A 17,439-nucleotide genomic window follows, 5' to 3' on the forward strand; every position below is an offset into this window, starting at 1 on the left:
AGCCAACCTCCCCCTTCTAAGAGACCTAGGACTGAAGTTGTTTATGAATCTTCTGACCAGGATTCTGATTTTTCTGATTCTTCTGATGATCTGGATTTGCCCTTATCTACTTATGAGGATTCTGATGCAGAGGACTCTATTCCCTCTGCTTCCCCACAGAGGATTTTTCTTTTGGTGAAACCTTACATACTCTAAGGGAGTATTTCCACTGGGAAAGCCAGGATTTTTCTGATTCAAAAAAGAGGCTTAGGGATTTCTTACTCCTGCCTTAGCGTAGGCTTTTAGCTATTCCTCCTGTACTAAACATTGTTGATGATGCCTTTCTGGAATCTAATTTGGCTCCTGATTCTTTGCCTCCTGCTCCCAGAAAACCTGACAGATATTACAGGGTTCCTGATCCACACAAGTTCCTTTTTAAAAATCCTATTGCGGATCCAGAGACTATTTCACAGGGACCCAAGGGCATTAAGGCTTCTACTGCTAAAAATCCTACTCCTTCTGATAGAGACTCCAGGGCGCTGGATAGATGGGGTAAGAAGGTTTACACTTCTGCAACCTTGGCCATTAGGGCTTTAAACTGCCAGTTTCATATGTTAAAGTATCGGCAACATGTTATTGGATTGCTTAAGCTGAAAATGATGTTGATTTCTGACTGTGTGGAAAATAAAGAATTACAGGATTTAATGCATTCTGCTGAACAGGTTGGAAAACATACTTTGCAATGTGGATTTTATTCATTAGAGGCCTCTTGCAGGGCTGCTGTTACTGGGTCTGTGCTCAGAAAGCATGCTTGGCTTAAGGAGCAATCTTTGCCTGATCATGTTAAAGCTAAATTTTTGGATGCTCCCTTAAATCAGGACCGCCAGTTTGGCAACAAGGCTGAGGATGTTCTTAAAAAGATGGAAGATAAAAGTTAAATCTATGCAAACTGTTAATGATTTCTTACAAGTTTTGCCTCCTCGATTTAGTAGGCACTGGCCCTCTAAGAATTGGTCCTTTCCAGCCCCTTCCAGGTCTTCTCAAGCAAAACCCAGACACAGCAGAAACCCCATGTTTCAGTCCCAGGGGACACACAAGACTAAGTAGTGGGGGGGGGGGTTCCACACCCAAATCAGGGAGTTGTAAGACTCCCCCTTATGGAAAACTGTCTCAATGACTTGCTTTTAAAACTTCCAAGCACTTCCCAACTGAATGCTCCTTTAGGCAGAAAGATTGGTTTGCAGGCCAAAAACTAGGAACTCATTACCCAGGACAAATGGGTTTTAAATATAGTGTCCCAAGGATAGAGATTTCTCTTCCACACCTTACGAACACCAAGCAGGTGGCCAGACCTACCCCCAAATCTGTGGGCAGAGGCCCAAAATCAAGTACTCTCTTTCTTTAGCATGGGGGCTATTCAATTGGTACCAAAACAGGAAAAACAAGGTGTCTACTCAAGACTTTTTCTGGTACCAGGCAATACATGGCATCCTATCTTGGGCCTTTCTACTCTAAATACCTTTCTGGTGATTCCAAAATTCAAGATGCTGACTCTTCACCAGCTGCTTCCTATGCTAGGCAAAGATGCATGGTTGGCAACACTAGACTTAAAAGAAGCATACATGTACATCCCTATCAGGGAGTCTTGCAGAAGATAACTACACTTCAAAGCAGGCTACATGCACCATCAGTTCTCTGCACTGCCCTTTGGCTTATCTGCTGCGCCCAGGGTATTCACAAAGTGCCTAGCTCTAGTCATTGCATTCTGCAGGCAAAGAAATATTCAAATATATCTGTACCTGGGCGATTGTCTAATTCAGGCAGAAAGCCAGGACATACTTTTGAATCATCTGGCTTTTGTTCAAAGGGCAATGACTTGTCTGGGGTACACCATAAATGAAAAGAAATCACACCTGGTACACTGTCAACAAATTATATTCCTGGGAGCAAGCTTGAATACAACTTCCCAGATGGCTTTCCTCACTCCAGAGAAACAGACTCATTTGACAACCTACTTCAAACAAGTGGCCACAAAAACCCAGTTATCTGCAAGGCAAATACTGCAAGCCTTGGGGTTCATGGCCTCCTGCATTCTTCTAATTCCATATGCAAGGCTGCATATGAGGAAACTGCAATGATATCTCAAAAGCATATGGTGCCAACATTCACAGGATCTAGAAGCTATGATTCCTATCATACCTTGCCTACGCCTAGAGTTCCTTTGGTGAGCAGAGGCCTGCCACCAAAACAAGGGACTACCATTCACACTACACCCTGCCGCCCAAACCTAACAACAGACGCATCAGACTATGCATGGGTGGGCTCACCTGGCAGGGAAGTGCATTCAGGGCAAATGGAACCCAAGTCAAATGCACCTATACATAAATCAAAAGGAAATGTTAGCTGTACCGAATGCTCTGACAGCATTCAAGGACCACATTCTTCCAGGACCAACTAATGGTAAAGACGGACAACACCACGGTCATGTGGTACACACTCTTACCCCCTCTGCAGACTAGCCATGGCATTGTGGAACACAGCCTTGAGCTACCAAGTGAATCTACAAGCTCAATTTCTGCCAGGTAAACTAAGTACACTGGAAGATGGACTAAGCAGAAATCTCATGGCCCACACGAGTGGAAACTGGAACCAAGGATTTTCAACATGTTGACAAGCAAATGGGGGAGCCCAGATATAGACCTGTTTGCCTCCCCCCAGAACCATCAATTGGACAAATTTTGCACAAGGATTCTCCACAAACTAGCTTGGAAAGTGGATGCTCTATCCTTCAGCTGGAAAAAACGATCAGTTTATGCCTTTCCTCCTCTGCCTCTGCTCTCCAAGGTACTACTAAAGATCAAACAGGACAAGCCAAGGACGATTTTAATTGCACCAGACTGGCCACGCCAACACTGGTACCCCCTCCTGCGCAGTGTGTCACGCTTGGCCCCATGGCACCTGCCTCAGACTCCTTCCCTGTTATCTCAGCAGGAAAACAAGATTCTGCACCCTCAGCTGTAAACCCTGAACCTAGCAGCTTGGCTAATTACCTAATCTCTTCTTTACCACCCTCTGTAAATCAGAGATGGATATAATTTTAGAGGCTAGGAGGCCTAGTACTAGAAAATCTTATGCTGCAAAATGGAAAGATTTTGTACCTGGAACCAATCTCAAGGGATGAGCGGAGCAGTGCCCAATTTACCTCAGATTCTACAATATTTGACTGAGATGCTTCATAAGGGCTTGTCCTTTTCCTCCATCAAAATTCATGCCTCAGCCATTTCAGCTCATTATAGCACAGAGCCTCCCCTCTTCTCTCAACCACTGCTCAAGCACTTCCTCAGAGGGACCAAAAATTTAAGGCCACCGAGGAGAGCTCCACCTCCAGCCAGGGACCTTAACTTTGTCTTGGAGAAACTTCCTCCTTTCGAGCCAGCTGCTACTGCAGATTTAAAATTCCTTTCCTGGAAAACAGCTTTCCTTTTAGCAATCACTTCTGCAAGAAGGGTATCTGAGTTACAGGCCCTTATGGCAGTGGAGCCTTTCATCATCTTTCATGCGGACAGGGTGTCCCTCAGAACCAGTCCCTCCTTCATGCCCAAGGTGGTATCCAGTGTGGCTCTTAATCAGTCCATTCATTTGCCTACCTTCTTTCCTAACCCACAGAACAAAGGGGAACGGATACTGCACTCCTTAGATGTGCACAGACAATTTAAATTCCACTTGGACAGGACTAAACCTCAAAGGAAATCTGAACAACTGCAGGTGGCATTTGCTGCAGGGACAGAGGGGAAAGCTATTTCAAAGCAAACCATTTGAAAATGGATAGACCACTGCATTCATTTCTGCTATAAGCACCATGGAAAACCTGTCCCACAGGGCATCAGACCCCATTCAACCAGGGCTACATCTACCTCTACAGCCTTTCTCAGGGGTGTCCCTACAAGGGACATCCTAGAAGCTGCTACCTGGAGTCCTGTACATACTTTCACCAAGCATTATCATTTGCCAATTTTCTCTAAATCCAGAGCTAGTTTTGCCACTGCAGTCTTGCAGGGCCTTATAGATGGTCCTAATTCTATTTAAATTCCTCATCCCAACCTTAGCTTTGGGAATCTACCCAAATGTAATGACTGCAACAGTGAAACACGAAGAACATAGTATAGTTGTGTACACTTACCATAAATGTAGATGTTCGAGTGTATTCACTGTTGCAGTCCTGGTTACCCTCCCTCCAGCCCCCTTTCTTCTTTTGGCTATACCTCTACTCTCACTTACTGTGCTCAAAAAGCTTTTTGGTGTATTTGCTTTTTTGTTGGAGGTATATCCTTGTATTATAGATTTAATTGCTTCCCATTAGGGGGGCACCTGACATCTGGGGCAAGAAAAACTGATGTAATGGTGTCGGCTGCATGTTTTATACCCCTGATGACCTGGTGTCATGGAAAAAGGGACAGCAACTGATGCAGGACCCAAGGCTTTGTTAATCAGGCCAACTGAGGGCTACTGCAAGCAGATAACCCAAATGTAATGACTGCAACAGTGAATACACTCGAACATCTACATTTATGGTAAGCGTACACAACTGTACTTTTGTTTTCCTGTTGTTCTGTATTATCATGAATACTTATCCATGATTCAAAAATGTGAGAGATTTCAGCATAAACTCTTACCCACTGACCACTACATGCTGTTTTATTTGTTGAGGAGCTCGGCGTGTAACTTCAGATTGTGGGATTTCTAGGGCTTTTAATAGGAATACTGTTAAAGAATAATGAATAAGTTAGTTCTGGAAGTTTTTTTCTGTGGAAAAACAGGAAGTATGGGTTTCAGAAACTTAATGAGAATGATAAATCGGGTAATAGAAAAGAGGATTCTTCCAGTGCTAGGTGTTTCAGGTGTTTTCACTACATTCTCCATGATGTAATAGGCAGAAAGAAGAAGACCAGGCAGTGATTGTGGCTATCCATTCTACCTGTAACTCTAGACATGAGGAGGATGACACATACTCATGCCACCTGTAGGACACTTATATTTTTCAGTGTTAACTGCTGAGAAGCCGAGACACATTTTGCTTGACAGCATAGCATAGCATATCATTCCTATCAGAAATCAGGCTGGGAGGCTCCCCAGTTCTCATTTCACAAGATCCTTTTTTTTTCCCAGTAATTCTGTTACTTCCCACAGCAGCGTCAGTACTGGTTGCTTTCAACTTCACAGGGTCTTAGGGATGCAGATATTGCCATTGGCATGAGTCCTTTCTGCACAGATTCCATTTGATCCAGCTCTTCCTTAGGATCTGATGCTCAGCATCATTTGGCAGATATGGGTTTCATTGTCATTGCCCTCTGCTTCTGTGTCATTGGCTTTCATGTCTTTGGTGTTAAGGACACAGGAGTGGACTAGGTTAGCCCTGGCAAACCTCTTGATGTTGAGAGAGTCTTTGGTACCAGTGATATTCCTACTTTCACTAAAAGGGATGCCTTTGTCTATGTTGTCAGGACATACCAGGATGCGAGAGCGTGTCCCTGTAGTGATGTACCCTCTGATAAAAGTGCAGTTGGACCCTGTCAATGTGCAGTGTTTATTGAAAGGTCTTCTAGGTCTACATTTGTTGTCTCCATTTGTCCATGCTGGGGCAGAGGTTTGGATGGCCAACAGTTTGATCTGTTCCATAGGTCTGGGTTGATTTTACTTTTCTCTTCTCTTCTGTTCTCTTTTTGGGGTTAAGGATAAGTGCAAGAAACACACTGATTCCTGTATGAAATCACCATCCATAGACACTAAAGATGGCAGTGGAGAAGATTCCCCTGCCTTTCCTCCTGACCATCCCAGATTTGGAGAGATCTTGAGGTGATGATTAAATGGCAGAGGAATGGTCATAACAGTCCCCTTCCTAAGTTGATAAGATCATTGTCTTCCTACTGGGCAGTACCTTCAGCTAACAAGATAGTAGCCTTCTTTGTCCAGCAGTCTTGGAAAGATCTTGATGTGTTAGTCTTTGTACCTAGGAGACTAAGCAAGGTTCTGTAGCTGTCCATGGATAGGAATGTATTGGCTAAGGCTCCAGTGATTGATTGATTTCCTTCTAACTGTAGCTGCCTGTAAGAGCTGACTCCTCAGAATTTATCCTCTAAACAGGGAACCCCAAATCACGGAATGCTGTGGGATGTGTGCCTTCATGTTTTCTACTTTTTCAGTTAGGGATCCAAGTTACTTGTCTCATATACTCCACGTCCAGCAAGATCTTAGAGAACACATATACAAAGTGCTGGAATTGTTGCTGAAGGAAACTCCAAATAAGAGTAAGTCAATGTCCAAGGCAGTGATTATTTTAATATCTCTAATTTGACCATATATCTAGTGCATAATGCCTCAGACAGAGCATTGGTACCAACATGTTCAGACCACAATTGGGAGAGAAATTGAAGGAAAGTGAGCAGGATGATAAAATCTTAATAGCCCTTAGCAGCTGTTTTCAGTGGTTGTAATGTCCTGTTGTGAGGAAGATGTGGTTCAAGCAGGGCCAGCAATGGCAGTGATATCAGCAGTCTAGCAGAGAGGATTTGGCTCTTTCCATAATGGTCACCTCTTCAGACGTAGGAATTCTTAACAAGGCCAAGGCTGCCTGTGTTGAGAGGACTACAAAACTAGCAGTAGCCCTTAAAATGTGCTCGACTGTCTTCCACACTGGAGGCATTTTAGGGTTGGTTGTATGTAAATCGGTCTGCAGTGATGATGATCATGCCATACATGTGGATCAGAGACTTTTTTGGGAGCGTACAAAATTACATTCTTTGGTCGCCCATTGCTTCTTCACTTCCTGATATCCTGCCCAAACAAACAAGGACAGCAAGATTAGAGATGTCAAATCTAGAAAACAGAGCCATTCCAGAGAAGGACCAGATATTATTCCAGCTAAGTGGTGTAAATAAATTTATCCCCAAAACAACATGCTGAGTGTTCTGTGTGCAGATGATTCTTCCTTGCCTTGTGGAGATTGGATGTGCTTGCCTGACTTCCAGGAGGCATACTTGCTTATCAAATTAGCTAAGGGATCGAGGATTTTACTCTTCCAGGTAGAAACCATTAGCTACAGTTCAGAGCCCTCCCATTTGGTCTTACCTGTGTCCCAGGGTATTCATCAAACATATGGTTGTGGTAGCAGTACAACAGAGACTTCAGAGGACCAAGATTTTTCCCTTTTTATATGACTGGCTGCTGGCCTGTCCTATCTTGGAAAAACTGATGGTAGCATGAGAGAGTCCATACTACATGTATTCCAGTCCTTGAGTATCATAGTGAGCACTGCAAAATGACAGATGGACTCCTCACAGTGTCCATTGTTTTTTATAACATTTTCATTGGACACACTGATTTGCTAAGTATGTTTACCTCTGGAGACGATTCCTCTGGCTTTCCTTGTTTCAGTGGACTTTGCTGTCATTAGCATTTGTCTGAAAACCTTGGGGCTCATTTCAGCAACAGTCTTCTAGATTTTCATCATATTGATCATTGTTGCAGTAGCTTTAGCTATATGGGATGTATCCTACCAATGTTATAACAGCTGGACAGCTTCCAAAGCCTCAAGGCACCTTGCATGCACCAAAACAGTCGGCCAGCTTGAGCTGAGCTGAAAAAAAGACAAGTTTGGGCATGAAGCTCTCTAGAGCTTTACTGCTGCCAAAGAGTACACTACTACAAGGTTTTCAAGGATCAATGGTCAGCTTGTACTTTCTTTTCCTGCGCAGATAAGTTCTCTGGAGAAAAAAAAACACTTCCATTTTCTTTATTTTGTTGATGTTGTATTACTTTCCTCTTCAGGAAAGTCATTGTAAAGCTAAGGGTGTTGTGTTTTAATGAACTATATTGAGATTGTAACATACTTTTAAATGAAGCACTCATTTTTTCTGTCAGTTTAAAAGTGGTATAAAGTAAATGAAAATATTTTTTCTGTGGGGAAATTTTGTTTTACTTTTGTGGGGCTGGCATAGTATTTTAAAGTGCTTTTTACTGTGTTCTTCTGCCAAAATAATAACTTTTGTGGACGGGTAGTGTTTACCAGCAATTGCTGCTCATCTTCCATTGGAAAGGGGCACTATTTTCGGCTTGAACATGGAACAGGTTACCAGTCCCACAGCCGTTCCTTCCAGCCACAAAAAAAAAAAAATAAGCAAACAGCCATTGCCTCCTTTGTAGCTCAGACCACATCTTTTACTCTAGATCCCCCTAGTGTACCACCTACAGCTACTATTGGATGGGGGGGAGGTAGCCATGTCCTCTGCAGCTGTAGGGACTCACTCAGTAGGCAAGGGAAAAGTCATTCTTGTTGGTCCTGGGAGAGGGAACAGGGAAGGTATCCCTGTTGTGTCAGACTGCTGTGTCCATCTCTGGAGAAGCTGCTGCTACTGCTATTAGTAACATGGCTGGCCCCATTTTTCCACAAAAATAAGCAGGTATCTACTCATACTTAATTTCCTTTGGATAGTAGTTTACTGGGTCTGGCTCAGGGTTTAAGTTAGGCTATTGATCCTTGTAAAGTAGTTTCTGTTGAAAGAAAGAGGAATTCATTTTTTCCTGAAGAAATTCAAGATTCTGTACCTGAACTGGAAGATGCAGGGATGGATATGTTTTTTTCCCCCTCAAATTTCTGATTCAGACTCAGAGGAGACCTCTGTTTCTGATTCTCCCTTGGGGGGGGGGGGGGTCTCTTTCTGTCAACTGAGACTATTGCTAGAATGTGCCAGTGTTTTCAGTATGAGAACAGTGAAGTTTTTCAATCGCTCAGAAAATACTGTTGATTTGTTACAGATGTATTTTCAAGAGCCTACACACATTACTCCTGTTTTGTCTGCTTTAAGGATGTGTGTTACTGCTGAGCGATTTTCCTAATAGTCAGCCAGCTGCCCCTAAAAAGGCAGCTACAATGTATAAGGCTCCTCAGCCCTTTAAAATTTTACACACTATTCCCAAACCTGACCCAGCAGCTATAGGTGTAGGTGATCCCACTACTGCTAAGCACTTAGTTAACTCCAGACATACTCTTTCTGATAGGGATGGGAAAATTATTGATGGTATGGGAAAAGTGTACTTCTGCAACTTTGCTTTTCAGAATTTTGAATTGTCACGCTCACATGTTTAAGTTTGTTCTGACAAATTGTGAAAGTATGATGAATGTGAATGTTTTCTCTGCAGTTTCTTTTTGTGAGGAAAAATCTACTTTAAATAACTTAGATGTTCTTCGTGTTTCACTGTTGCAGTCATCACACTTGGGTTATCTGCCTGAGACTTAGTATTTCTGCATCGGATGCTGTCGCTCCAGGACTGACATCAGGTCATCAGGGGTATAAAAACAGGCAGCCGATGCCATTACATCAGTCTTTCTTGCCGAGGAACCCGAAGCAGATGCAGTTCACAAGTGCCAGTCGGCCGCTACCTGAATTTTCGTTTTCGAATTGATTAATCCTGAAGTCTTCTAAAGCTAAGTACCCCATTGGGGACTCTTTTTCTTGCTCTAACCGATGTCAGAAAAAGTTAACAATTGTCTTGCCTGTGGAAAGCAAATACCTCACAGAGATTTTCATTCTTACTTCGTCACCTGTTTAGGCCCAGACCACGATGTCCCTCACTGTCGGTTTTGTGCCTTGTTTAACACCTGAACCATTCGTTATTGGGCTCTCTTTGTTGTTAAATTCTTTCGCTCTCGATCTCCGTATTCCGAAATGGCTTTGGTAAGCCATCCAACTACCGATATTCCGTAAGGATAAAGACAGACAGACCGCATAGGTCCAAAACTCCCAACGATGCTTCCATTAAGCTAGACGCCAGTCCATCGGCATTCAGTGAGGTGCCTTCGCAGCCCCTGATGCCTGCTTCATTGGATTCGCAGGCCTCTGCTGAGACCCATTTGGAGTCTGGTATGCTGCAAGATGCTTCTTCGTCTATGGAACCTGCAGATGTCTCTACCTTGAATGGGTCCGGAGCCACTGTGCAGGCACCGGCTTCTGAGGCAGTTCTTCACTCTACCAGTGTTCGAATCAAACTACCGACTTTTCTAACCAAAACTACAGAGTTTCTTAGGCCCAGAGTATGCACTACACATAGAAAAAAGACTACCAAAGTGCATGCTCATGCTCCCATGCCACAAAAACAAATGCTTAGAATGGCTGAAGACCTTATTACGCTGATTAGGGGAAGTCAGCCTTCCCCTGCAAAGAGACAAAGACTCCAGTCCCCTTCAGGTTCTACAGACCAGGAGTCCGATGACTCTGAGATTTCTGATTATGAAGACATGCCCGTATCTGCCTATGAGGATTCAGATGCGGAGGAATCTATTCCCTCTGCCTCCCTTCCAGAGGATTTCTCGTTTGGTGAAACCTTGCATTCTTTAAGAGACCATTTCCATTGGGAATGCCAAGACTATCCTCAGTCCAAAAAGAGACTCAGATAATTTTTAGAGTTGCCCCAGCACAGGCCTTTTGCTATATCCAGTGTCCTGGATGTTGTGGATGATGTTTTTATGGAATCCAGTCTTGCTCCTGACACTTTATCTCCTGCCCTTAGGAAACCAGACAGGTACTACAGAGTACCTGATACTCACACGTTTCTTTTCAAGAATCCTACTGCTGACCCAGTGCTCATTTCCCAGGGGCCTAAAGGTATCAAGGCTACTACAGCCAAGAATCCCACCCCTTCTGACAGGGATTCCAGAGCTTTGGACAGATGGGGCAAGAAGGTATATACCTCTGCAACTCCTGCTATTAGGGCATTGAATTGCCAGTTTCACATGCTGAAGTACCAGCAACATATTATGGAACTCATTAAACAAAGGTAGTAACTTTTCCAGACTCTGCAGAAAATAAAGAATTGCAAGAGCATTTGAACTCTGCAAACCAAGTCAGTAAGCATATTCTGCAGTGTGGCTTTGATGCTCTAGAAGCATCTTGCAGGGCAGCAGTCACTGCTTTATACTGAAAAGACATGCTTGGTGGAAGGAGCAGACCTTGCCAGACCGTGTCAAATCAAAATTACTAGACACTCCTTTGAATAAGGACTGCTTGTTTGGCACCAAAGCAGAAGAGGTTCTTAAAAAGATAGAAGAAAAAGCTAAATCTATGCAGACTGTTGAATAATTCTTACAAATGCAACCCCCTAGATTCAGTAGGCATTGCCCTTCAAAACACTGGTCCTTTCCAGCCCCCTCCAGGCCTTCTCAAACAAGACCCAGGGGAAACAGACCACCCAGACTTCAGTCTCAGGGTATGCAGAGATCTAAGCAATGGAGTGCCCCCACCCCTAAAGCAGGGAGTGGTAAGCCACCTCCTTACGGAAAAAGCTCACAATTACTTCTTTACTCCACTTCCCAGCCCTGCCCAATTGCTTTTGTCCTTAGGAGGAAAACTTGCCCTTCATGCAAAAAACTGGAGGTCCATCACTCAGGACCAATGGGTCCTCAACATTGTATCCCAGGGGTACAAATTTTATTTCCATTCACTGGCAACCCCAAGCGGGTTTCCAGACCTTCCTCCGAACTAGTGGGCAGAGGCTCAAAACCAAGTTCTTTCCCTGCTCAATATCAGAGCTGTTCAGCCTGTTCAAGTGGAACAGAGGGGTCAAGGATTCTACTCCAGACTCTTCCTGGTACCCAGGAAAGAGGGCTCTTGGCTTGGCACCCAATCCTGGATCTTTCAATTCTCAACACCTTCTTGGTGGTACCAAACTTCAAAATGCTTACCTTGCAACAGCTTCTTCCTATGCTCGCCAAGGATGACTGGTTAGTCACCCTATACTTAAAAGAAGCCTATCTGCACATCCCCATAATGGAGTCATGCAGGAAGTATCTACATTTCAGGGCAGGATCTATGCATTATCAGTTCTCTGCACTTCCCTTTGGCTTATCTACTGGGCCCAAGGTATTCACAAAATGCCTGGCTCCAGCCATTGCATACTGCAGACAGAGAAATATCCAAATTTACCTGTACTTGGATGACTGCCTGATTCTGGCGGACAGTCAGGAATTGCTGCTGCAGCACCTGGCATTTGTAAAACACCTTCTCACTTCCTTGGGGTACACCATCAATGAAAAGAAATCAAAACTGGTACCCAGTCAAAAGATTGTATTCCTGGGAGCAAGCTTGGGCACAACTTCCCAGATGGCATTCCTCACTTCAGAAAAGCAAATCTATCTGACAGACTACTTCAAACAAATGGCCACCAGAACCCAGCTATCTGCAAGGAAAATACTGCTAGCCCTAGGGTTCATGGCCTCATGTATACTGCTAATTCCATATGCAAGACTGCATATGAGGAAACTTCAGTGGTACTTAAAAAGTCTTTGGTGCCAACATTCTCGGGACCTGGAAACAGTCATTCCTATCATACCTTGTCTAAGGACAGAGGTCCTTTGGTGGGCAGAAGCATGCAACCACAACAAGGGACTGCCATTTACTCAACCCCACGCCACCCAGACCCTGAACACAGATGCATTAGACTATGCCTGGGGGGCTCACATAGCTGGCAAATGTATTCAGGGCCACTGGAGCCCAAGTCGGATTCATCTGCACATCAACCAGAAAGAGATGCTAGCTGTACATAATGCCCTGACAGCTTTCAGAACCCTACTCTTTCCAGGACAACTGCTAATAACAACAGACAACACCACAGTTATGTGGTACATAAGCAAGCAGGGGAAACCCATTCCTACCCACTCTGCAGGTTAGCCATGGACCTGTGGAACATGGACTTGGACATCCAAGTCCATCTACAAGCTCAATTCCTGCCAGGCAAACAAAACTCACTGGCAGATGACTTAAGCAGACATCTCCTAGACCCACACAAGTGGAAATTGGAGCACAGCACCTTCAACCTTCTGATTCAGAAATGATGGACCCCAGAGGTGGATCTCTTTGCCTTGCCCTACAACCACCAGCTCAGCAACTTCTGCACCAGGAATCCTCACAGCAGGGCCTGGAAAGTGGATGCCCTATCCTTTCAATGCGAAAAGCTCTCAATCTACACCTTTCCCCCTCTGCCCCTTCTCTCAACAGTATTACTCAAGATAAAACAAGACAGGCCAAGGACAATTCTGATTGCCCTGGACTGGCCACGCCAACACTGGTGACCACTCTTGCGCAGCCTGACAACGGTGCCACCCTGGCACCTACACCAGACCCCAACCCTGCTCTCTCAGCAGGAGGAACAGATTTTGCATCCACAATTGCAAACCCTAAATCTTGCAGCCTGGCTTATTCCTTGAATTCTCCATCAGCAACCCTAAGCAAACAGGTGTTGGATGTCATCCTTGAAGCCAGATGGCCCAGTATAAGGAAATCCTATGCTGATAAGTGGAGAAGGTATTGATTCAGTTTAAAGGACAGGACACAGCACTGCTCTCCTTACCTCGAATCCTGGATTACCTAGCAGAGCTTCTCCACAGATGCCTATCCTTCTCCTCCATTAAGATCCATGCCTCTGCCATCTCGGCTCATTACAACACTGAGCCACCTCTGTTCTCTCACCCTCTCATCAAACAGTTCCTGAGAGGGGCAAACAACTTAAGGCCACCAAGAAGACCACACCCACCCCTGCTTGGGAACTTAACTTTGTACTGGAAAAGCTCATGCTTCCCCCCTTTGAACCTGCGGCTTCAACAGAGTTAAAATTCCTCTCTTGGAAAACAGCCTTGCTTCTAGCCATCACTTCAGCTAGAAGCATGTCTGAGCTACAAGCACTGATGGCTGTGGAGCCCTTCATTATTTTCCATGCTGGCAGGGTTTCCCTCAGGACTAACCCTTCCTTCATGCCTAAAGTGGTGTCCAGTGTGGCTCTCGATCAATCCACCCATTTGCCAACCTTCTTCCCTAATCCTCAAAATAAAGGGAAAAGGATCCTGCACTCTTTGGATGTACACAGCTCAGATTCTACCTTGATAGGACTAAGCCCTTCAGAAAATCTGACCAGTTACCAGTCAGTTTTGCATCAGGGGCAGAGGGCAAGCCCATTTCAAAACAAACCATTTCCAAATGGATAGCACACTGTATCTATTTCTGCTACAAGCACCATGGAAAACCAAGCCCTCAGGGGGTCAGAACACATTCCACAAGGGCTGCATCTACTTCTACAGCATTTCTCAGGGGAGTTCCTACCAGGGACATCCTGGAAGCTGCTACCTGGAGTTCTGTACACACCTTCACCAAGCATTACCACCTGTCTATCTTTTCCAAATCCAGGGCAGGTTTTGCTACAGCAGTCTTGCAAGGCCTATTAGCCAGCCCTAATTCTTCTTGACTGCCTCCACCCTTCCTCAGCTTTGGGAATCCACCCAAGTGTGATGACTGCAACAGTGAAACACGAAGAACGTAGTACAATTGTGTATACTTACCATAAATGTAGATGTTCGAGTGTATTCACTGTTGCAGTCCTAGTTTCCCTCCCTCCAGCCCCCTTGTTTACTCTCTCTCCTTTCTGTGGCTATTACTATTGATATTGGTATTTACTTTTTACTGGTGGTGTTTTCCCCACCATAACTTAGCTCCCTGTTTGGGGGCTCCTGACATTTGGGGCAAGAAAAACTGATGTAATGGCATTGACTGCCTGTTTTTATACCCCTGATGACCTGATGTCAGTCCTGGAGCAACAGCATCCGATGCAGAAATATTAAGTCTCTGGTATTCAGGCCGACTGAGGGCTACCTGCAGGCAGATAACCCAAGTGTGATGACTGCAACAGTGAATATACTCTAACATCTACATTTATAGTAAGTATACTGCACAGGTCACTATTCATTGTTTACAGTGTGTGCATGACTCTGCTGATACTTCTTCAAGGGCAATGGCCACTGGTCCAGTTTTCGGAAGTTTTGCATGGCTGTTCTCAGAACTTCTCTTATGGTAATAAAAAATGATATTTTAAATTCCCCTTTGGCTAGAGATTTATTGTTTGGCGCCTCTGCTGCTGAGGTAATCAAAGGTGCAAGCTAATCCAGGCAATCTCTAAGATTTTTCAGCCCTCCTTTTCCAAATTTTCCAAGGCAATTTCTATCTTTTCATCCAGTTTTGGCATAAAACCAGAATAAATGGTCTCAACAAAATATAGACAGACGTTTAAGAAGAAATAGCAAGGAGGTTCCAAAAATAAGTCTCAAACCTCCTAAACCAAGGACAGTCCAACAAGTTTGAATGACTCTTATGAATCCTTCCCACCCCGGCCCCCTTTTTCTTCCAAAAAGTTTGAATCTCTGTTTTTCTGTTTGGCAACTGATAGATGTTCTTCGTGGTTCACTGTTGCAGTCATCACATTTGGGTTATCTGCCTGCAGGTAGCCCTCAACCGGCCTGAATACCAGAGTCTTCGGATTTCTGTATCGGATGCTGTTGCTTCTTCCATGGCGTCAGGTCGTCAGAGGTATAACACATGCAACCAATGCCATTACATCAGTCTTTATTGCCGTGCAGTGCCCGAAGCAGAAGCAGTTCACAAGTGCCGGTCGGCCGACTCCTGAAATTTTCATTTTCGAGTTTCATTCCTGAAGTCTTCAAATAGATAAGTACACTGTTGGAGATCCTTTTTTCTTGTTCTAACCAATGTCAGAAAAAAATAACAATTGTCTTGCCTGTGGGAAGCAAATAACTCATAGAGATTTTCATTCTTACTGCGTCATCTGTTTAAGCCCAGACCACGACGTCCCTCGCTGTCAATTTTGTGCCTTGTTCAACACCCGAACTATTCATTGTCGGGCTATTTTTGTAGCTAAATACTTTCGTTCTCGATCTCCGTACTCCGAAATGGCTTTAAGTCATCCGACTACCGATCTTCCAAAAAACATAAGGATAAAAACAAGAGACTGGCCGCATAGATCCAAAACTGTTGATGACGTTTCCGTTAAGCTAGTCGCCAGTCCGCCAGTACTTAGTGAGGCACTTTCTCAGCCCCTGATACCTGCTACTACAGATTCGCAGGCCTCTACTGAGACCCATTTGGTATGCCGCGAAATGCTTCTTCGACTATGGAACCTGCGGATGTCTCTACCTTGGATGGGTCCGCAGCCACTGTGCAGACACCGGCTTCTGAGGGTGTATTCAGGCCTGCCGACTTTCATATTAAACCAACAACTTTGTTTCAGTCTAGAAATACCGAATTCCTCAGGCTTAAATCTCGCACTATGCCTAGAAAAACGATGACCAAACCGCATACATAGGCCCATATGCCTCAAAAACAAATGATTAGAATGGCTGAAGACCTTATTTCCTTAATTAGGGGAAGCCAGCCTTCCCCTTTTAAGACACCTAGAACTGATTTTCTTTCTGATTCTTCTGATCAGGAATCTGATATCTCTGTTCCTTCTGACTACCAGGATTTATCCTTATCTACTTATGAGAATTCTGATGCAGAGGATTCCATTCCTTCTACTTCCCCTTCAGAAGATTGTTCTTTTGGTAAAACCTTGCATACCCTTAGGGAGCATTTCCACTGGGAAAGCCAGGACTATTCTGAGTCCAAAAAGAGACTTGGGGAATTTTTACTCTTGCTTCAACACAGTGCCTGTAGCTATCCCTCCTATTCTGGAGCTTGTAGATGATGTTTTCTTGGAATCCAGCCTTACCCCAGACACTTTGCCTCCAGCTCCCAGGAAACCTGACAGGTACATCAGAGTACCCGACTCTCACAAATTCCTGAAGAATCCCACTGCGGATCCAGAGACTATTTCCCAAGGACCAAAAGGCATTAAGGCTACTACTGCCAAAAATCCTACCCTTCTGATAGGGACTCTAGAGCTTTAGACAGATGGGGTAAGAAGGTATACACTTCTGCTACGTTGGCCATTAAGGCTATACATTGCCAGTTTCATATGTTAAAGTATCAGCAGCATATTATGGGTCTACTAAAACAGAAAATTATGTCAGTTCCAGACTATGCTGAACACAAAGAATTGCAAGAGTTAATGCATTCTGCTGAACAAGTTGGTAAACATACTTATCAATGTGGATTTGATGCTTTGGAAGCATCTTGCAGGGTTGCTGTCACTGGGTCCGTACTTAGAGGCATGCTTGGCTTAAGGAACAAAACTTGCTACATCATGTTAAAGCTAAATTACTGGATGCACCATTAAACCAAGACCACCTTTTTGGCAACAGAAGAAGTCCTCAAAAGGATGGAGAAAAAAGCTAAATCTATGCAAACTGTTAAAGATTTCTTACAAGTGTACAGCCTCCTAGATTCAATAGGTATTGGCCTTCAAAGAACTGGTCTTTTCCAGCCCCTTCCAGGCCTTTTCAGTCCAAACCCAGATGCAGCAGACCCCCAAGACTTCAGTCTTAGGCTACGCACAGATCTAAGCAGTGGGGGGGGGCTCCCACTTCCAAAGCAGGGAGTAGTAAGCCACCCTCCCTATGGAAAAAAGGCACAATGACTTATCCTTAACTCTTCCAAGCCCTGCTCTGCTACTTGCTCCTTTAGGAGGAAA

At 44.3% G+C, this 17,439-nt stretch overlaps 1 protein-coding gene across 1 annotated transcript in view; it reads left to right on the top strand.

Annotated features, from left to right (window-relative positions):
• The window catches only part of FXN (frataxin), a 519,216-nt gene that overhangs the window by 176,591 nt on the left and 325,186 nt on the right, over positions 1–17,439 (top strand). The window lies entirely within an intron of this gene.

The sequence above is a fragment of the Protopterus annectens genome, chromosome 2.part2 (assembly GCF_019279795.1).
Source record: "Protopterus annectens isolate FY-2018-M chromosome 2.part2, PAN1.0, whole genome shotgun sequence".
In the NCBI taxonomy this organism is placed as follows: domain Eukaryota; kingdom Metazoa; phylum Chordata; order Ceratodontiformes; family Protopteridae; genus Protopterus; species Protopterus annectens.